General features: G+C 43.7%; 1 long non-coding RNA gene across 1 annotated transcript in view; it reads right to left on the bottom strand.

Annotated features, from left to right (window-relative positions):
• LOC148003955 (uncharacterized) overlaps nucleotides 1–12,536 on the bottom strand; it is a 42,348-nt gene extending 29,812 nt beyond the window's left edge. The window contains exons 1-2 of the long non-coding RNA XR_015627522.1: nucleotides 12,222–12,536; nucleotides 4,822–4,867 (exon numbers count right to left, since the gene is read on the bottom strand). This is a non-coding gene — a long non-coding RNA (uncharacterized LOC148003955). The remainder of the gene's footprint in view (nucleotides 1–4,821; nucleotides 4,868–12,221) is intronic.
• Between the last annotated feature and the right edge of the window lie 10,567 nt (nucleotides 12,537–23,103).

Here is a 23,103-nt window from a genome sequence, read left to right on the forward strand (position 1 = left end):
AGAAGCAGCCTCAGGGGTCACTTCCCTGATTGGGTCTGGTGTAGCAAGAGTAGCCCAGGCTTTGAGCTGCTTGGGGCATACTAAACATAAGGGTGTGTGTGTGTGTGTGTGTGTGTGTGTGTGTGTGTGTTTCATTAGTGAATCTAGAGCATTTGGGTGGGCAGTAGGGAGAAGTTTGTACTGCTGGCTAGGAGTTCAGACAGGATTAACAGTATTACCATTTCTATAGTGCTCAATGTGTTAGTCTTGTACTCACTTTTAAAAATTAATTAGAGATTACAGAATGGAAGGCACATGCCCTGATGTAAGTTTAGGAGGTGGAGAGAACTGGTTTCTTAGCAGAACTGCAGGTTTTGCCCATGCCTCATGGGTTTGGGCCTGGGACAGAGACATGCTGAATTGGCACACACCATTCTGGAGTTTGTGGATTAAGGCTGCGTCACATCCAGGCCAATATAGGGACAGGTTGTACAGGAGCTTAAACCAGCCAGGAATGCTAATAGATCCTGCTGTGAGAAGGCAGGCAGCAAAGAACAGGCAGCTCGTGCTGAGGAGAAGGCAGGTAGGACACTGAGAGCGAGTCCAAATAAAACAGAGAAATGGGATTGCTTTAAAGGAAATTTAAAAGGTTTACGCCATCACCAGCACGGGGTTCTAGGAACATGGTCTACACGGGAATCCTGGGATTGCTTAGCCTGGCACATGACACATTTGAGTTTAGAAATAGGCTCACACATTAATATAGAAGGGAATTTAATTGAAGTTAAATACATAGGAAAGGATGCTAATTCAAGTTATATATAGAGAAAGGGGATCTATAGACCCACAGAGATATTAATCTTTATAGAAGGGAGGAATGAATAACCTGAGACCGTTGATCTTAAAAAAACAAGACCAAGGGCAGGGACTAGGGAGCAGGACCTTATCTCCACAGATGTAGAAACTCAGGCCTTGATCTTGTGTAGGTCCGGGCAGGAGATAGCGGAAGCATGGTCTCAATGGATAATAATATTTGTTTAGGTTGCTTTAATTGCTTTGAATTGTTTAAATTATCAAAATGCATGTGGTTATAAGTTTGGCGGTTGTAATATTAAAAATCCTCTGGGAGAGAGGTCGGAGTAGGGCAGGCCTGAAAGAGGCTGATAAATTGAATCAATCTTTACCTTTGATGATTTCTGGCTACTGTACCAAGGACACGCTATTGTGAGAGAGAGGCTCTGCGTTTGTGTTAATAGGAGAGAAGAAAAGGCTTCGGACTCCTTCCGGAGTGGTATGGATCAGGGGAAGACCCCCTGAAGATCATGGCTACAGAAAAGAAAAATTTTTAAAAATCGAACAGGACAGGTAACCTGATCTGCTGATCCCGCAGAACAGCCCTGTGACTGAATTAGACATAAAATTGTCTCTCGCCAAAACTTCAGCTAAAATTAGACAATAAATCTTGCTGGTTGTGGAATCCTTAAGATTCACTGTGCCACCCTTCAATGGCATGAAGATTATTACAATTGGTTATTGATCAAATCGACTCATAAGAGGATAGCTGTCTTTGACCTGCTCAAAAAAAGAGCAAAACATTCATCCTAACTGGTCTGTGTACTTTGTGTAATCTATCTGAATATCTTAATGGTAAAAGTTTGATTGTAAGATTCATATGTTACAGAATGTACAGCCCTGACAAGATTCATCCGTGGAGATGCTAAAATGACGTGTTCTAGTTACCTGCCTCCCAAAACAGCCTCAGGTATAACTGCTGACTCCTTTTTTTTTTTTTTTCCTTTTTTTTTTTTTTTTTTTTTTTTTGAGCTGAGGACCGAACCCAGGGCCTTGCGCTTACAAGGCAAGCGCTCTACCACTGAGCTAAATCCCCAACCCCATAACTGCTGACTCCTGATGGACTCAGTGCATCCAGCCTTTCAGGCAGATCCGGTCAGAACTCCAGTCAAGTCCTGAGCCTTCTAACACAGAGGCTGGATAACAGATGCTAAAGCTAGCCTTAAGTCTAATCAATCTTTCTAATTTTCCTACCCCTCCCCACCCTCTTGAAAAACTTTTGTCACCCCTCTTCAGGAAGAAGCCATGGAGAGTCATCATCCTGATTCCCTGGGTTTGAGTGTCTGGTTATGGTCACTTCACAAATTATAAATAGGTCGTGATCTTAGGAATGATGTGGAAGTGGTCATAATTTTGAACAGGGAGGAAATATATGAGATGAATTACTAATTTATTCTTAACAAAGCATTGTATAGCCATAATCTTACTTTGATGGAAATCTTTATAATTGATGCAAATTTTAAGTTATAATTTCTTACATTGGCACAGAATGTGTATATTGATACAGACTTAAGGTTTTCATTGGTATAAACCTTTGTATATTGATACAAAATTTGAAATTAATATTGCTACTCTTTGATAGGCATTGCGCCTATGCAATGCATTGAGAATCCAAGGCTTTGACTTAGTCCATCTATAGCTGCTTTACAAACTGTTTAGAATGATTAAGTAATGCAAGTTAAAGGCCAGATGCAAACTCATGGTTATGTTAGATTCTGATATAATTATAATAAAGTATTTTTAAATATTATTCAATTAAAAATACCTAAGAGAGGTCACGGATTAACAATCAGATATATACTTTATATAGAGAGATAGTCTTCAAAAGAATCAGAAATCCACATAATTTGACATTTAATGTTATTTCATTATTAAGGATCATTTAACTACGAGATGTGTCTGTTCCCAACAGTAACCCCTTCACAGTTCAAAGAAGACATTGAGCATCATTACCTCCGGACAGAGTTGCTTATTGTGGCAAGGTAGCCAATGGGCAAGAACTGCCCTGATTCATCTGCAGACAAAGAATACTGCCCAGGAAGGACACACATGTGGGACAGTCGACAGCGTAGCCCTGCCCAGACAGGGTGAGCTCTTCATATTTTCCTGCTTCACATAAGCTCCGCCAGATGGTTCTGGGACAGAAGGCTGAGGAGAGATGCTCCATCATTATAAGAAATTAAGGGTGGGCTGAAGAGATGGTTCAGTGGTTAAGAGCACTGGCTGCTCTTCCAGAGGTCCTGAGTTCAAATCCCAGCAACCACATGGTGGCTCACAACCATCTGTAATGAGATCTGATGCCCCCTTCTGGTGTGTCTGAAGACAGCTACAGTGTACTCATATATAATAAATAAATAAACAAACAAACAAATAAATAAATAAATCTAAAGAAAGAAAGAAAGAAAGAGAGAAAGAGAGAGAGAAAGAAATCAAGGAACTGTCCAGGCAACCAGTTGTCTCTCCAAATCGTATAATTTTGGGAGCTAGGTCCTTGTGCTTCCTACGTATGCAGGTAATAACTTGTTCTCACATCTCTGACAGGGTTGAAGATCAATTCTCATAGTCAAACTTAAGTTGTATAACATTGAGAAAGATAACATAGATTTAAAAGAATGATTTTCAGATGGTAATGCAGGTTAAAATCAGAACATAATTCAGATATAGAATTATAAACTCTTTAAGCTAGATAAATGTTACATTAATGTGTCTAAATTGACAAAATTGATGGACAGGATATTATTAACACACATCAGACCTTGTAGTTTATGTAACTGTTATAACCATGTTCAGTGTATATCTGAAAGAAAAGACCTTTAATGGGCCGAAAAGGTGAGATGCTGTGCATTGGTTCTAATGCTATTTGTGTAATTCAGCTCCCAAAATTACGTGGGAACCTGCACAGCTGTAAGACGCTAAGGGTCCCTGCCCCCAGTTGACTTTGATTAGTGAAATCAAGTTGTCTGTGGTCAATGGCTGGGCACGGAGACAGAGGTGGGACTTTAGGTTTCCTGGGGAAAGGGAGCAGAAGAGTTTTTAGAATTGTCATGATGGGGAGACCAGACTTGAGTGAGCAGGAGAGAAAGCATCCAGCCATGTAAAAGTCAGAGAAGGACTCCAGGGGCCATTTCCCTGATTGGGTCTGGGGTAGCAAGAGTGACCCAACCTTTGAGCTGCTTAGGGCATATTAAACATAAGTCTGCATGTTTGTGTCTGTCATTCATAAATCCAGAACATTTTGGTGGGCAGTAGTGAGAAGTACTCACTGCCAGTGAGGAGTTCAGAGCCGATTAACAATATTACTGATTCCCTCCTCTTCCTCCTCCTGCTCCTCCCCCCTTCCTACTCCTCCTCTTTCTACCCCTCCTTTTCTTACCCCTCCTTCTGGGAATACAAAAATTCCCATAGAAGCTACCCGTAATATGTGTGAGCCCCGAAGAGAAAGTTTCTAATGGGAAACAAGAAACTAAGGTTCAACTCTTCCTCCATGCATGTTCCCAGAGAGCTAGGGTTCCACAGGAATGTCGCCATGGCAATGTGAAGATGCTACCCCAGCTCTGCCCTGTCGGGAGCGGCACCCACAGTCCTGGTCCAAACATTGTCCACAGGTGAGGAAGACTGGGTTGTTTACTGATCTCGGAAGACAGGCTCTCTTTGGGATACTTTGTAGCATGTTGAAGTCTCAGCTCAGGGCTCTGAAAAACCCTTCTGAATACTCAAGGCGCTGGAGACTAGAACCTCTCTCAGTGCCAGTGACCACTCAACATCTGCCCTGCGGAGATACAGTGGAAAACCCATCCTCCACATCCTGAGTTTTCTCCTTAGGCAGAGACCTGGGAGGACCCGAAGCTCCAGAGTGAGAAATGTACGCAGTGGGTAAGTGGGCGACTGCAGACACATTACAGGTGGCCAATGTGTTTCTGAGAGAGAATAATGTAACCGTATCTTTTTTTTTTTTTCTCGGAGCTGGGGACCGATGTAACCGTATCTTACCAGGAAATCCTCCACATGCTGCCTCCTCAGAAATCACAGCTGGACCCTGGAACAAAACAAAACAAAAATTTCCCAAAGGTTAAAACATACGCCCCCATTTTCTCTCAGAGAAGCAGCTCTGGGTTTCTTTCAAGCAGCTCTTGGTTTGTTTTCTCTTCCCCAAGAGAGTGCTGGGGTCCCAGATGACTGGCTTCCTTTTTGGAAGGATGTCACTCCCAGAAGTCATAGCATGTTGGTGGTTTTGGCAACCTCTGAATATTGCCATTGTCAGCCCCAGTGACAGGAATTTAACTTCTGGGGTCTTTCATATCTGGCAACTGTTTGTCATTTACCTTGCAGCCTGTGACTCCCTGAGTCATGCAGCTCCCAGAGGCAGAGATTCTTGTTCAATTTTTTTTCATGGTTCTGTCCCTGGAAACATAGGGCTCATAGCACAGTGCTCAATAAATAATAGAACAGAGCTCCACTCCTCTGTGAAACAGTCTCAAACACTCACGAGCATTGATCTAACCTCAGTCATCTTGTTACTGGCAGGAGATCAAAAAGGAAACACAAGGAAATGTGCTAGGTAGCCTCGTAAGGATGCTGCCAGTCAAACCGAGACTGAAAAATTGCACAGAAATAACAATTGTCTAACACGTAATTGCACAAGGAAAGCACACTGCTGCCATGAAGGGAAAAGTAACCCCATTGCCAGGGTTGCTGTGCTGCAGGGAAAGGGCTCTGCAGTCATCCTGCCGAGGGGCATCACAAAATCAGTCACACTGCACAGCAATCCTCACTCAGGGGCTATTGGGGGAAACACCGGAGGAGGGCTGCCCCTGCTTGGGAGAAGGAGAAGCAGCAAGGAACCGAGGAGGAGGCAGGCTTTATATGGGACTTCGTAAAGACAGAGTTGTCCAGGGTGGGCATTGGTGAGATTTCAAGTCCTAAGCTTGGAGCAGGCTCAGAGACTGGTGGGAGTTTGAGCCGAGAAGTTGGCAGGCTCGACTTTATACCTTATAGACCAAGGATACATTTCTAAATCAAGCAAGGGCTGAGCCATCAATATGAATGCAGCTTGGGCTAGGGAAAGGGGTAAAGTGCTTGCTGTGTGATTACGAAGGCCTCGGTTTGCCCTGTAATCCCTGAACTGAGGAGTAGAAGACAAATGGACCCTGGACCAGACAATTTGGTCAAAGTCAAAAGTTCCTCCGGGTTCAGTGAGAGAGCCTGTCTTTAAAGAAAACGTGTGAAACTCAACTGACTCTAGAGAGGTTTTCTAGTGCAAAGGTATCCAGCAGTTGGGAGTCAAGGAATACCACAAAGTGATACCATATGACAAACCTCACATAAGAGATTTACTGAGGAGAGCAGAGAGGCTGCTGTCTCACTTAGAGACAGCAGAGGGGTAGGGAGAGCAGAGGAGCTTTTATAGGGGCTTTGGAGCATGCTCAGTGAGCTAACTAGTAAAAAAGAACTGCTCAGTGAGCCAGTAGAAAGAATGGGAGTGGTGGGGCAGAGGCACAGGGGTGAGATTTCCAAGTTGTGGAGACAGGGCCAGGCTAAGGTCAGGGTGGTTTTCCCTGGCCCTAGTCTTAGGCTTAGAATTAAGTCACAGTCAGGGTGTTCTTTTCTTGGTCTCTTTCCCCTACATTGCCCCTCTTTTTGCTTACTGCTGATAAATAGGAATTGGGACAGAGGACTATGCTATCATTAAATTATTTTGTGCTGAATGGGGGCATTGAAGTCTGTGGGGCAAGTTGATCATCGCCATAATGTGGTTGGGAGACGTTGTAGGCCTGTGCTCCCATAGTTACGGGCTAATAATCTCATAATAAGAACTGATTAAATGTCTAGTTAGAAATCTGTTGGAATTGTTGTTGAAGAAATCTAGATAAGAAGTATTTAAGACAGGGTGTAATTAGTAGGCTTAGGGGCATTAAGAAAGGCAGTCTCCCACTCCGTATTAGACTGCCCATCAGTCAGACGTGTTGCCGAGCAATTCCTTAAGGTTTTGGAAATCTGTCCAGAGTTTGTCTTTTATGATACACGATTGGCTGGCACAGAAGTAACATTCCTCCCTGGGAAAGACGAAAAGGCCTCCTTCTCTGCTGTTAATTAGATCCAATCCTCATCAGTCGTGTGGCATTGTGAGTCACTTGTCCCTGGAGGCTGAGCATAGCCTGAACCACCCATTGGAGGTCCTGGTTGAACTGAGAGGAGGTGAGGGAAGTAGTCTCACCATTCCAGGAAAATGGCAGCAGTTACACCGGGGACTGCAAGAAGAGGTAGGACCTGAACCATTCGCCTGTCATGCCACTATAAGCTGTGATGGGGACCAAGTACCACCCTAATTTTAGGAAAAGCAACAATAGAGCACAAGTCCTGGAACCACCCAGAGGGCAGACAGCAATAAACGTGAGTGGTGCAGAGGTCCAGCCATTGTGAATATTTGGACATGGGGGCCTGATAGTACAGTCTAAGGACTCCAAGGTGCCCATAAAGCACCTTGAAGTGAATATGGGAGAAATAAGAGGTTGTTGTGATATTTGACTCAGAGCAGTTACTGAGACGCAAGGTGAGAAAGTCTAATAGACCAATGGATGAAGCCACAAATGATGGTCATGAGTTTGACCTGGGAGAGACACACAACCCACTCTCTCCAAAGCAGCCAGGCAGAGTGTGATTGAGTAGCTGATATGCAAAGGAACAGGAGATGAAGTGACCGTGAGAACAGAAGTGGATCAATCAGTGTTGTTTAAGAGGGGGATGGTAGGGAGGTGAGAGCCTTTGATGCATGCCAGCTCACATCTATATTTTCTACACCTCCATGTTCGGAGAATGGGGTGTATACTCATTGTATTTTGATTGTGCCCACGGGGAGCCTCCTAAATGTAAGGTCATATGTGGTACAGTTGGCTAGTGATTGCCTCCTCTCGTCTGGTTTCTCATGGGTCTTGAATGTAGATATGGTAGGATTCCTCCTATATGTAAAGAAGGGGAATCAGGATGGCCTAGGTTTGTCTCATGGTACCTACAGGACCAATGTGGGAAATATCTGTATGTTTCTGACCACTTCTTATGGTAACCTTCCTTTTGGTCACAGAAAGAAACAGGCATGAGGGTAAGCCCTGAGGAAGGAGGGATGGATAAGGGAGTTAGAGAGAACTGGACCAGCCTTGGACAGCCTGCAATAGAGCAAACCCAACTCTATAAGGATGAGCTATGTTATGGTGTCTCAGATGTTAAACATCCATATGTGAGAGCTGCCCTGGATACTTGGAAATAGGAAGGAACGGAGGAGGAGGGAACAAGTTTAGATATAAATATTTCAGATGGTTTGTTTGTGCAGTGACAGAAGATGTTACCATATGAGACAATTTGAAATGGGACTTTCCAGTTTTGGTCATTGGGCTGTACTGAGGCCAAGCAGCTTTTAGTAACAGAGTGAGGCTTCAATAAATCTGAGTCAGTGGATTTAGAGAGAAAGGGTCACAAAACAGACTCTGCTGAAAGGAGTTTTAGAAGCTACAACTGGGAGCTGAGAGCTGAGAGCTGAGAAAGAAGCCCATGAGGGTGCAGAGAAGTGGTGAGACTTTCAGGAAGGAGCTGAGAGACAGGAAGGTGAAAGGGGCAGAGGCCCAGGAGGGTTTAAGGAAGCTGCAAGAGAAGAACTGATGCTTGACCAGAAGCCACTCTAGCTGCCAGAACTTCAGGTAGAAGTTTGCCTGTAGACACAGACACACTTTCTCAGTGCCCCCTTCCCTGACATTATCTCAACCCCTGTCCTTTCCTCATTACCATGTCCCAACTCAAGTAGAGACACTGCTCAACCATAGGCCACCCCAGCCAGAAGCCTACAGAGGAAAGAGATACCAAGGAAAACACCCATCCAGAAAGACAACTCAGAAACCAACACCTAGACCTATATCACCCCAAACCCAAGTGCTTAGCTCCAAGCATGAGAGCACAATCAACAGCAGCCAAGGCAGTGTCACCACTGGAATCCAACTTATTAAAGCCAGCCCTGAACAGTCCAATACAGCTAAAGCACACGAAAGACAAGAAAAAACAAACTGACAGTTGAAGGAAGTGAGTTCAAGGCCTATGGAAGTAGAAGCAATAAAGAAAATACGAATTGAGGAAATCCTGGAAATGAAAAATCTGGGTAAGAGAACAGGAACTACAGAGGCACACTTCACCAACAAAATATGTTGGGAGCGATGCCCTTGAAACCCTCCATTATTGATGTTATTATTATGGTTAGAATTAAGTATGACTGGGTTCATGGAAAGTCCCCAGCCAGCTGCAGAAGACTAATACAAATCTGGTGGTCAAGATGAACAATGATACGATAAAGTTGTGAGCTTGCTGAGAAATACATCTGACGTCAAGATACCCAACGTGATGACCTGTAACCTTTCTGAAAAACCAACATCCTGCTGACTAATAGATATGACAAACCTGTGACCTTTCTAACATCCTGTCAACATCAGCCGATTCCTTGACCACACAAATACTGTGTCCTTGGCCTGCGAAAATGTTTCATACTTCCCCCCTCTCTCTGTTACGCCTGTTACGGTATAAATTCAGCCTTGGGAAAAAAATAAAATTGTCGCCTTGATCAGACTCTTGTCTTGGCATCCTTCTTTGTGTCTCTTGTCCCCCATTCTCTTCCAGGTACCCTCAGCCCCCTTGTTGACAAAAATAGGAAAGATGCAAGGAAGAATCTCGGATGTGGACAACACAACAGAAGAAACTGATACATTGTTCAAAGAAAGTTCAAAGAAAATTTTACATCTAAAAAATTCCTGACAGTAAACAACCATTCATATGAGACATTATGAAAAGACCAAACCTAAAAATATTAAAAATAGGGGGTTGGGGATTTAGCTCAGTGGTAGAGCGCTTGCCTAGCAAGCGCAAGGCCCTGGGTTCGGTCCCCAGCTCCGAAAAAAAAATATTAAGAATAGAAGAAAAATTTCCTAACCCAAGAAGGAGAGGCCTATAAAGGTACAAGAAGCATATAGAACACCAATAGATCAGACCAGAAAAGAAAGTCCTCTCATCACATAATAACCAAAACATTAAAAACATACAGAACAAGGAAAGGCTATTAAAAACTGCAAGGGCAAAACACCAAGAGACATAGAGAGACAGACCTATTTGAATTGCATGCAACTTCTCAATGCAGACTCTAAAAGTGAGAAAGACCTAGACAGATGTACTACAGACTCCAAGAGACCACAGATGCCAGCTCAGTCTACTATACCCAGCAAAACTTTAAATCACCATAGATGGAGAAAATAAGATACTCCATGATATAGTCAAATCTAAACATTATCTACAAATCCAGCCCTACAGAAGGTACTAGAAAGAAAACTCCAACCCAAGGAGGTTAACTACACCCATGAAAACACAGGAAATGAATAATTTGACACCAGCAAAACCACAAGAAGGGAAACACATTACCACTACCATCAACGCCGCCACCACCACCACCACCAATAACAACAACAGAACAGAAATTGACAATCATTGGTCATTAATATCTCTCAATATCAAAGGACTCAACTCCCAATAAAAAGGCACAGAGTAACAGAATGGATCCATTCTTCTGCTGCATTCAAGAAAGGTACCTCAACATCAAAGATAGACATTATCTTGGAGGCTGGATAAGATTTTCTAAGCAAGTGGACCTAAGAAACAAGCTGGTTTAGCCACTCTAACATCTAACAAGATACACATAAAACCAAAATTAATCAAAAGAGACAGGAAAGCATACTTCATTCTCCTCAAAGGAAAAATCCGCCATGATGGTGTGTCAGTTTTTAAAGTCTCTGTTCCAAACACAAGAGCACCCACATTTGTAAAAGGACTATTACTAAAGCTTAAGTCATACACCAGCTCTCATGCACTGACAGTGGGAGGCTTCAACACCCCACTCTCACCAATGAACAGGTCATGAAGGCACAAACTAAGCAGAGAAATACTGGAGCTAACAGATGTTATAAAACAAATGGCAGATACCTATAGAGCATTTCACCCAAACACAAAAGAATATTCCTTCTTCTCAGAACCTCACTGAACCTTCTCCAAAACTGACAATATACTCAGTCACAAAGCAAAGTCTCAATAGATATGAGAAAATTGAAACAACCCCCTGTATCTCATCAAACCACCATGGACTAAAGCTGAACTTCAACAATGGGAACAATAGAAAGCCTACAAACTCATGGAAACTGAAAACTTGGTCAAGACCAAAAGAAAGAAAGAAAAGACCTTTGCTGGCAATCAGTGCTACTGCAGGGTTCCGAAGCCAAGGACGGATGTGTGGTGTAGGCGAGAACGAAGAGACTGACCATCGGTTGATGTTCAGCTCTGAATAGCTCCAGCTGCCTTTATTTATACAATCACAAGCCTGCCCGCCTTAGCAGTGTGATTATTTTTTTTAAAAGAAATCATAACATCAGCATTACAAAAGCCCCATCTTTGCAAAAGCCTCATATGTTCCCTGAATAATTTCTCTTCTTCCTTTTCCCTCCCACTGGGTCAATCACCCCCCAACGCTACTTTATGGTACAAAGCACAATTTCAGCAAGCCAAAAATAAATGTCTAGCCAGCCATGTCCTGTGGACACAAACACATATCCAGCTGGCAGCAAATGCGGTTACACTTTTGTGTAAGGTAAGAGATGGATTAACCAATCGTGAGTATAGGTCCATTTCCCCTCTATCTTGGAAATTACAAGCTAAAGTTAGTCTTTTCCTCTAGCCATTAAATAGCACCCCTCTGTCACAATACTTTTCAAATTGCAGACAGAGACCTGCTCACTGTACCAAGCAACCTTTCCTGATATGCACCCATCAGTTCCTGATACCCTCTTTCCAAGAACCATTTTTAAGTCTCTGTTGATCAGACACAGCTTCCCCAGAACAGTTATGCAAGCAGGACCTATTGCTCTTCAAAATTGTTACAGGCTTACTCAGTGTGACTTAGCCATTTCTCTAAGGACATGATTACATGTCCCAAAATACCCAGGATTAATGGTTACATCTAGAGGATCAATAGAGGTAGAGAGAGGAGAAGAGGGTTTTACCTCTCAAAAGAGTTTTGAGAAAAACAGAATCATCCACTGGGCTTTCAGCCTGTGTGATCCCAGTCTTGCCCGTGACCAAGAAAGTGAAACTAAGTGCATTATGAGTAAAAACAGTCTATGAGAGCTAGGAGAGTCGACTTAGGTAATAAGTGCAAAATTAAGCCACCAAAATTCCACCCCAGGTCCTTGCCAAGTGGGAAGGGGTTTGCATGGGCTTTGCCATGTGGAGTCTCATCAGTAAAGCACACATATGCCATTCCCAGCCTCATGGCCACCTCAGACTTTGTAGAACTCAATGAAAATGAAGACACAACTTACCCAGACTGATGGGATCTGATGAAAGTGGTGCTACGAGGAAAGATCACAGCATTAAGTGTGACAAACAAACACAGACCTGGAAAGATCTCATACTAGCAACTGTTACTCGGGATCTCATACTAGCAACTGTTACTCGAGATCTCATACTAGCAACTGTTACTCGGGATCTCATACTAGCAACTGTTACTTGTCTTTGGCTACTTGGTGGGTTCTTCTTCCACCTTTTCCACCCTTTTCTTTCACCCCTTCAACTCCCTAACACTGGATAGGAGAGAGAAAAGGATAGAGAGGGAAGGAAAGAAGACCCTGAATAAAGTCAGGGTCAGAAAGGAGGCAGTGTTATTGTTAAGCTACTTCCTGTTTGATTAGTGGTGTCAGGTTCCTTGGGGCAAGTTTGATCTTCATAGTCAGGATATCTGATTTCTCCTTGTTATTGTTTCTATTTGTACACAACTACTTAACAAACATGGCTAATAGTAACAAACAACAACCCACACCACTCCAGGCCCTCCAATTTCTATACCCTCTGAAAATTCCCCAGAATTCCAAACATCACACAATTGTAGAAAGTATCCACAGTTGGCAAAAATCAGCCTCTGCCGGAGCATGAGACAAAACATAGTCAGATGCTGTGGACAATCTGAAGCAGCCCCATATCCCACACCTGGGATTAAAATAAAAAACATAGTTCCATATTATTTTTGTGTTTTTTAAAGAAACCAAAATCCTCACTAAATTTCCCTTCTATTTTAAGCCATTGTATTCTGTTTATCAGGAAATTATAAACAAAGACATTTGCAATGTAATACGTGCTTTTTGGGATCAGTGGTCAAGGTTTTTGGAGACCTCTCCTACTCAGTTCTAATCTTTATCAGTTTTGATGGTATCCACAGATGTCATTTCCTGTGGAAATATAAACAAATCTTTATCCCAAACACCAAGTTTTTCCAGGTTTCATTCTGAGGTTAACACATTCTTATGGTATAAAACTGACTTAATTCCACAGTTCTTTCTATAGCCCAGTGTCTTTCAGCTGCAGTTGTGCTTTGGATGAAACACCATATGCTCATCTTTAATCCAGATGTAGTGAGGTTACATGGCATCCACTCTCTCTAACCCTAACAAATATGGTTGCTAGAACTGTGGCTGTCTCCATCCTGAGAGAAGACAGCAGCTAAGATCGCGGCAAGCCATGAATTGCCTATAGCCCAAAATGGTGTCACCCCACATGGTTGCTTTAAGATAACCTAGGTATAGACATTTTAACTATCAACCTGTGTTATGATTTTTATGTTAACCCTTTTGTTGCAATTTTTAGCCATATCTGATATACTCACAAATCTTTATGTACAGAAAGTTTACATAATAGTCTTACAAATCTTGAAATATGATTCACACCTTAACAAAAGTTTTACAGGGTTAGACCAAAACCAAGAGTATGAAACGAGTAGCAATATTCCCAATTGGGAATAGCCTTCTGTTTGTTTCTCCCTTCTGTCACATAGTCTGGCGGCCTGGCATAGGAGGGAGATTTTGGAGGAAACCTTTGAACAATTATGCTTGAGTCTAGAGGAAGGGAACCATGACACAGTTCCACAACCAACTTTTTACCGAAGTGGAGCAACATAAAATAACACTCTAATATTACCCATTTTAAAACATAACCTAATTTTTTAAAAACTGAGTCCAGTAAGCTGACACTAGAGAGGGTTTAGCGATAAGACACTTTTTTGAGCCCTAAATATAGAGGATGCTGTAGGAGGGAGTTGAGAAACACCAGCCCACCAGGAGTACTGCGAGCCTATTCTTGGATTTCTCCCTCACCTGCTCTGTCCAGCTCCTGGCTCCCACATCAGCAGCAAACTTACAGATCTATCACCAGTAATTTCAAAAGGCAGAACACTCACGCATTCATCCTGGAGGGGGTATCAGACAAAAACCAAGCAGGACTTGCAGCCTGGATAAGAGAAAATTTGGATGTAGGGAATCTCTTTTCCATTTTCCTGATTGCTTATAGTAGTAGTAAAAGTTCTGAGTAATATTGGGATCTGGGGTGCCATTAGGTGACCGTTTGGGTTGGCTAGCTAAGGGATATTGAGGCCAGATTTGGTTTCAAAAGCAAATAAATTTGAGTCCCTTCAGGTCATGTGCCATTTCTGGAGAAGCTAGAGGTTTTCTAAGAAGCATCCCAAGAGGGAATGAGAGGGTATAGATGGAGGCGTGGGAATGGGAGAAGGTCACAGCAGCCTGTAGTCAATTCATAGCCTCTGCCATTCATAGACTCAGGAATGATTGAATGAGACCAAGCCATTTAGCAGGTCATCAACACACTCGACAGGGTCAGGGTGTGCCAGGGCTTTCAGATGAGACCTGAAGGCTTGACAGAAGACAGTTGAAAAACTGAGCTCAGAAATAAGGTCTCATCCACAATGAAGGAGTGGGGAACAGGGTCCATAGAATCAGAAAAGCCATAAGGGCACAGAAAAAGCTGTGTGTAGCACAGGCATCAAAAGGGAAGGGGAAAGAAAGGGTCATGATAGCCCGGTTAGACTAAAGGAAACTGCAGGATTTTGGCTCCTAGAGTGGGGAGAAAGGGGTGGGGTTTTTTTTGTTGTTGTTGTTGTTGTTGTTGTTGTTGTTTTGGTTTGGTTTTTTTTTTTTTTTTGATGCTTGCATACCTTTATTCTTTTTTTTTTTTCTTTGTTAACTTGAGTATTTCTTATTTACATTTTGATTGTTATTCCCTTTCCCAGTTTGTGGGCCAACATCCCCCTAACCCCTCCCCCTCCACTTTTATATGGGTGTTCCCCTCCCCATCCTCCCCCATTACCATCCTCCCCCCAAGAATCTCGTTCACTGGGGGTACAGCCTTGGCAGGACCAAAGGCTTCCCCTTCCACTGATGACCTTACTAGGCCATTCTTTGCTACCTATGAGGTAGGAGCCCAGGGTCAGTCCATGTATAGTCTTTGGGTAGTGGCTTAGTCCCTGGAAGCTCTGGTTGCTTGGCATTGTTGTTCATATGGGGTCTCGAGCCCCTTCAAGCTCTTCCAGTTCTTTCTCTGATTCCTTCAACGGGGGTCCCGTTCTCAGTTCAGTGGTTTAATGATGGCATTCGCTTATGAATTTTCTGTATTCTGGCTGTGTCTCTCAGGAGAGATCTACATCCAGTTCCTGTCAGCCTGCACTTCTTTGCTTCATCCATCTTGTCTAATTGGATGGCTGTATATGTATGGACCACATGGGGGGCAGGCTCTGAATGGGTGTTCCTTCTGCCTCTGTTTTAAACTTTGCCTTCCTATTCCCTGCCAAGGGTATTCTTGTTCCCCTTTTAAAGAAGGAGTGAAGCATTCGCATTTTGATCATCCGTCTTGAGTTTCATGTGTTCTGTGCATCTAGGGCAATTCAAGCATTTGGGGTATTATCCACTTATCAATGAGTGCATATCATGTGTGTTTTTCTGTGATTGGGTTACCTCACTCAGGATGATATTTTCCAGTTCCATCCATTTGCCTATGAATTTCATAAAGTCATTGTTTTTGATAGCTGAGTAGTATTCCATTGTGTAGATGTACCACATTTTCTGTATCCATTCCTCTGTTGAAGGGCATCTGGGTTCTTTCCAGCTTCTGGCTATTATAAATAAGGCTGCTATGAACATAGTGGAGCATGTGTCTTTGTTATATGTTGGGGCATCTTTTGGGTATATGCCCAAGAGTGGTATAGCTGGGTCCTCGGGTAGTTCAATGTCCAATTTTCTGAGGAACCTCCAGACTGATTTCCAGAATGGTTGTACCAGTCTGCAATCCCTCCAACAATGGAGGAGTGGAGAAAGGGGTGTTAAAGAAGGTCAGCCATAGCCTTAATGACTAATGTGTAGGGATACCGTCATCTCCAAGAATACCAGAGGGGGTCTGGACATTCAATGGCCACTTTCTCAGATATAGAGAAGTCTGACTAAAAGAGCGACTTATCAAATTACTGCTGAACAGACGTGGCGATAAAAGAAAGTGAACCTCATTGGCTGTCAACCCAAGAGTTGACCCTTTCTGTCACTCATAGTCTAAATCATTATTTAGAATGAATTTACCATAAAGTCATCTATCATTTAGAGTTATTGTCCTTGGATAGAAGTGGGGTTGTGAGTGGAGAAAGTTTAGAAAGTTCCAGGTACTATTAAAAAATGGAGTTCAGAGCTAAACAAAGAATTCACAGCTGAGGAATGCTGAATGGCTGAGAAGCACCTAAAGAAATGTTCAACATCTTTAGTCATAAGCGAAATGCAAATCAAAACAACCCTGAGATTCCACCTCACACCAGTCAGAATGGCTAAGATCAAAAACTCTGGTGACAGCAGATGCTGGCGAGGATGCAGAGAAAGAGGAACACTCCTCCATTGTTGGTGGGATTGCAGACTGGTACAACCATTCTGGAAATCAGTCTGGAGGTTCCTCAGAAAATTGGACATTGAACTACCCGAGGACCCAGCTATACCTCTCTTGGGCATATACCCAAAAGATGCCCCAACATATAACAAAGACACATGCTCCACTATGTTCATAGCAGCCTTATTTATAATAGCCAGAAGCTGGAAAGAACCCAGATGCCCTTCAACAGAGGAATGGATACAGAAAATGTGGTACATCTACACAATGGAATTCTACTCAGCTATCAAAAACAATGACTTTATGAAATTCATAGGCAAATGGATGGAACTGGAAAATATCATCCTGAGTGAGGTAACCCAATCACAGAAAAACACTCATGGTATGCACTCATTGATAAGTGGCTATTAGCCCAAATGCTCAAATTGCCCTTAATGCACAGAACACATGAAACTCAAGGATGGCCAAAATGTGAATGCTTCACTCCTTCTTTAAAAGGGGGAACAAGAATACCCTTGGCAGGGAATAGGAAGGCAAAGTTTAAAACAGACATAGAAGGAACACCCATTCAGAGCCTGCCCCACATGTGGCCCATACATATACAGCCATCCAATTAGACAAGATGGATGAAGCAAAGAAGTGCAGGCTGACAGGAACTGGATGTAGATCTCTCCTGAGAGACACAGCCAGAATACAGAAAATACATAAGCGAATGCCATCATTAAACCACTGAACTGAGAATGGGACCCCCGTTGAAGGAATCTTAGAAAGGACTGAAAGAGCTGAAGGGGCTTGAGACCCCATATGTACAACAATGCCAAGCAACCAGAGCTTCCAGGGACTAAGCCACTACCTAAAGACTATACATGGACTGACCCTGGACTCTGACCTCATAAGTAGCAATGAATAGCCTAGTAAGAGCACCAGTGGAAGGAGAAGCCCTGGGTCCTGCTAAGACTGAACCCCCAGTGAATGTGATTGTTGGGGGGAGGGTGGTAATGGGGGGAGGAAGGATGGGGAGGGGAACACCCATAGAGAAGGGGAGGGAGAGGGCTTAGGGGGATGTTGGCCTGGAAACCGGGAAAGGGAATAACATTTGAAATGTAAATAAGAAATACCCAAGTTAATAAAGATGGAAGGAAAAAAAGAAAGCTCCAGGTAAGGTCAAACTGTGGCACGTCTGTAATATTCTGGCTGACTGTAGCTGACCGCCACTGCTAAGTTCTTGACCAAGTGAGGCTAACTGGACAGGACTATGACTGGGGTCTCAGCACCACAGGCTCTACACTCCTTCATAATAGAAGGTGCTTCTGAGTATTAGGAGCTGTTACTGAGAGAGGAAGAGCTGGTGAACAGACCAAAAATGCAATGCTTTGACCTTAAAGTCCCTGTCATCCTTTGTGCTCTTATCTGATTGGCCACAGCAAATCACAAAGGAGCAGAGGGCACGCTACATGGAAATAGAGGGTGAAGAGACACTGCTGTGTGTGTGCTGTGTACACAGGGCCTGGTCTGGAGTTGTGCTAGGAGACATTCTGGCCATGTGCACCCGGCTCACCTCTGCCTTTCACAGAGATGTCACTCAATCTTCCAGGTCACTTCTCTCTGGAGGATGAGTGGACGGATGCTCACTCTTATCGATGATGAGACTCAAATAAGCTAAAGGTCCTTGCGATGTGCTGAGAACTCTAAGCATCAGCTGTTAATTGTCAGAAGTATTAGATGCCCTTTGCAATTGGAAAGTCAAGGACTCTTGGGTTTCTAAACAGGGAAACAGCAAAGCACAGAACACCGTCAGGAAATAGTCCTGGCAGTAAAGATTAGAGCGGGTCCATTTTCCACTTGGTACTCATTCTAACACAGCGCCACATTATTTTATCTGTCTGTCTGTCTTTCTGTCCATCCATCTGTCTATCTATCTATCTATCTATCTATCTATCTATCTATCTATCTATCTATCCATCCATCCTTCTATCTATCTATCTATCTATCTATCTATCTATCTATCTATCTATCTATCCATCCATCCATCCATCCATCCATCCATCTATCTATCTATCTATCTATCTATCTATCTATCTATCTATCTATCTATGTGTGATATTGAGGACTAACCTCAGGGTCTTCTTCATGTAAGTAAATACTCCACCACTGAGTTATATCATCTGGCCATATTAACCTTTTTTTTTTTATTTGAGGGAGAGTCTCAGTAAGTTACTGAACTTATAATCCTCCTACCTCAGCCTTCTGAGTAGCTAGTAGGGCAGACTGTACCTCCAAGCCTTGGCTTGTTCTATTGTTCTCGAATTGCTGATTTATTGAGCTTATGCTGAAGGTTCAGGGACAGCCTACAGAAGCGAATCATGCAAGGGTTATGAAATAGCTTTCTGTTAGCAGTAAGCTAGTATTGGAAAACACAGCATTGGGGCGAACAATAGTGGATTTCTCAATTTATTCTCAATAAATCTAGAATTGGATGAAATGCTTCTCATATCATTTTAGTCTGTGAGATGAGAGAAATGGATGCAGAGCAGAGAAATGGGAAATCACTTCTCAGCTACGTGCAATGTATGGAAAAAAAAAGATGAAGGCCTGCACTTATGGGCGTGTATAATCTCAACTCAAGAGAACCTTACAGTCTGTGTGTTATCCTGTTGCTACCTACGCATCCCAAACCTGTCAAGTCCAGTGAGACACGATTAACTGACAACACTCATCTTGAACAGAAGTGTGGATAACCCCTTTGGAATGTAAAGTGCGTTAAAATGCTAACGTAAGGCAGGGCAATCATTAGCTCTGTAGAAATGTGCACACTCATAGCAGAGTTATACAAACAATTCCAGGGGTGACGTAAAGAGCCAGCCTGGAGCCTGTCTCTGCAGAGCTGTAAGAATTCCCTCAGAAGATGGGACGCTGACTTTCTATAAACCTCAGACAATGTTCTGGTAGCATTGCAGGAGTTTCTCGAAGCATCCTAGGGACAGCATTTGCACAATAAAGTTAAAATAAAGGAACCTTCAGAACAAAGAGCCAAGGGGCCAGGTCTGAAAGCTCAGTCGAAAAGTTACAGTGGTCATGAGGTCATGTTTGGAATGATGCTTCTCTCTGTGTTCCTCTCTTTGACATTTAAAAATTGCTGGGCTATTTTTATATTCAAAGGGAAAGAAAAGAGAGGTAAATGTAAATACCTTGTGTGACTTCTGAGCTGTTACCGTTTCTGGGCTGGCATTGTCTATATGGAGAGGTGACATCTGCCTCCTTCCTGGCTTACCATTTGAAAAGGCTGCCTCTCCAGGTAACTGTCCAGTGCATACTGGGGCTGGATACTTGGTTTTGACCACATAGATGATCGGGGTGCTCTGGATGCCCCCCTACATCCCTCGTGTGAGCCTCAGCTTGCTCTTAGACTTACTTGGACTGGCTACTGGTTTCATCACTGTGACCACGTTCCTGACAAGAAACAACTTAAAGGAGAAATGACTTAGTTACAGATTTACAGCATCTAAGCCACTGTGGTGGGGAAGGCCTATGGCAGGTGGCACAAGGCTGCTCGTGGCACAGATCAGGAGGCAGAGAGGGGACCAGAGCTAGAGCCAGCATTACAACATCAGGGCTGATCCCCCGAGTTCGATGCCCTTAAACAACTCCGAATACAACTCTCCCAAGCTGTGAACTCCACTAGCAGTCTTCCTGAAGCCACACAGTGTGCCCAAACGAGACACGCTGGGATTTGCAACGGGCTTTGACTCCAACCTTTTGTTTGTCTGCAGAAGTTTTTAGCTCTTTTGTTTTGGAAAGATCCAGTAGGGGGTTCTCAGTCTGGCCAGCATTGTCAGTCTGAGTTTTGATTCCTTCAGCCCCCTGACTATGTCACTGACCCTCCCTCACCTGACTTGTGAGGTGTCAGCTGACTAGCTGGTCCATAGACTGATGAGGAGTCCTTTCCTCTTACTGCTGTTAACATTCTCCCCGTATAAAAATGCATGAGTCATCATGTCTGCAGTATCTTCTCTGCCTGAAGCCCATTTGGGTCTTCTTCGTTTTCAGTACTTTTCGCTCACAGTTCTCCCTACCCGGCCATTATTTCTCTAAGTAAATTCTCTGCACCTGCTTCCTCTCTGCTCCCTCGGAGACCTCCACAGCGGATCACAGTGTGATCACAGACCATCCTTCCTTCTTGAAGGCTTCTTGCAACTGTGTTCAGTCTTTTTCCTTTTTCTTTTTTCTCTTCTGACTGGATACTTTCACATGACCCATCTTCGCTTTCTCTCTTCTGCCTCACCAAGTGCCTTATTGAAATTAAATACTGCACCTTTCCATTTTATGACTGCCCTGGCTAGTTTTATGTTGACTTGACACAAGCTAGAGTCACTGAAAGGAGGGAATGCCCTTTGAGAAAATGCTTCCGTAAGATCAGGCTGTAGGCAACCCTTTAAGGCATTTTCTTAATTAGAGATTGATGGGGGTAGGCTCAGCCCACTGTGGGTGGTTCTATCCTTAGGCTCATGGTCCTGGGTTCTGTAAGAATGCTGGCTGAGCAAGCCGGTAAGCAGCACTGGCATACAGGAAGCCAGGAGGCCTGGGCATCAATTGCTGTCTCCAGATTCCTGCCCTGCTGGAATCTGAGTTCCTGTTCTGACTTCCTTCAGTGATGAACAGTGATTTGGAAACCTAAATCAAACCCTTTTCTCCTCAATTTGCCTTTGGTCATGGTGTTTTATCACAGCAATAGAAACCCTAGCTAAGATAATGCCTTATATTCATTGGCTCTGGAATTCGTTTAACCCTTTGTTGGACCTTTATTTTGCTCAAACGTCGTTCACCTGCTGGTGTTGCGCCACCTGCCTGTGCACCTGTCAGTACTTCTGTGACCGTCCATGTGAAGGACAGGGTTTAGGAGAGTTGCCAAAGTACATTGTACTGTGGGGATCAGCCCTGGGGTCGCACAGCCTGGCCCTGCCCCCTGGCTACTTCTACTTCCCGATCTGGGACGTGAGCATGCACATCTACCCGTGTTTTCTCAAAGCTTGCCCAGATGCCTGAGAGCATTTGTTCTGCATTTGTTGTCCATTCCTATTAGCTCTCCATCCTTATCCTTAGTGTTATTGGTCATGGTATTGTGTTGCTCTGGTAGAGTTACTTCTGTTAATGGTTCCTTGTGCTCTTAGGAAGTTGTGTGAACGTCTACACAGTTAAAAAGATACTTTCCTCCTTTTCAAAGATTTGTTTACTTGTTTAATATATGTGAGTACACTGTCGCTCTCTTAAGACACACCAGAGGAGGTCATTGGATTCCAATACAGACAGTTGTGAGCCACCACATGGTTGGGAATTGAACTCAGGACCTCTGGAAGGGCAGTCTGTGCTCTTAACCACACAGCCATCTTCCCAGCCCCTCTTTTTACTCTTTACTGACTATCTTCAATAGCGGAACACATCAGTCATCCCAGCTAAGTAACCATTCTGAGACTCTCTCCAACCTTTTTAATGGATGCACCCAGTCCACACTGCATGTTTTTTCTTGGAAGGAAATTATGTTTGTGTGTCCCTTGATCCCACAAAGCCAAGCAAAGTACAGAAAGCCTCTCATTTGGTTCTCTCTGGCTGATGGCTCTGAAATGCTCAATTTTGTGACCATTTCCCTGACTTCGGCCACTCTACGATGCACTCAGCACAACAGGGTACATTTGAGGAGGTGGCCTAGGAATGCCGCCTCCAGCAGAATGACCGTCTATTATCAGATGGAATTTACTAGAATGTCTTACAACTGACAGGGCTGGGTAGTTCAACAACAACTGTCTTAACACTGGAGAGACTGGTGGTAACCCAGTGGCTGCTCAGTTCACAAAGCTGAATGCCTTCCTAGTCCCAGCCTGGTGCTGAGGGCCTGGAGGAGCTCTAGAGAGCAGCCGTCCTTCAGTCTGCACTGGAGGGATGAGGAAGCTGCAGTCTAATATCACCTCAGGGCAAGACGCACTCACCGATAAGAAGCAAGGGCAAGACGCACAGATTATCTTTGTTTATAGGCCACTCCCCACCAGAGTTGCAGCCCAGTCTGGGGGTGGGTCTTCTCCCCACAGTGGCTCCTTCCTGAAAATGTCGGCACAGAGCCACCCAGAAGCATCTCTCTTGGTTGATTCTATACTCCCTCCAGTTGACCATCAGGATTAACCATCACTGAAGGGAAGGTGAAGTATGCTGGGACATTTTCGAGTGGGAAAACACAGGTGATATGTCCCACCTACCATATCAGGCTTTTTCTGGTGGATTCTGGGAAGTAATCTAGATCTGTGACCTGTTTCCTTGCTTCTAGCCTCTCAGTTCTGAGTAATCGGGGTGAGGCAAGAGGGAGCAGAGGGAGCAAGTCTGTTGGGCAGCATGACGCATGGCTGAGGAAGCTGGACACTTCTTCACTGTAGAAGACACTTCAGAGTGTCCCTGCTGATACGAAACTATACCACCTTAGAGACAACGTGACTCCAGTGAAAAGGTCCCTCT

Source organism: Rattus norvegicus, chromosome 8, assembly GCF_021556685.1.
Source record: "Rattus norvegicus strain SHRSP/BbbUtx chromosome 8, alternate assembly SHRSP_T2T, whole genome shotgun sequence".
Lineage (NCBI taxonomy): Eukaryota > Metazoa > Chordata > Mammalia > Rodentia > Muridae > Rattus > Rattus norvegicus.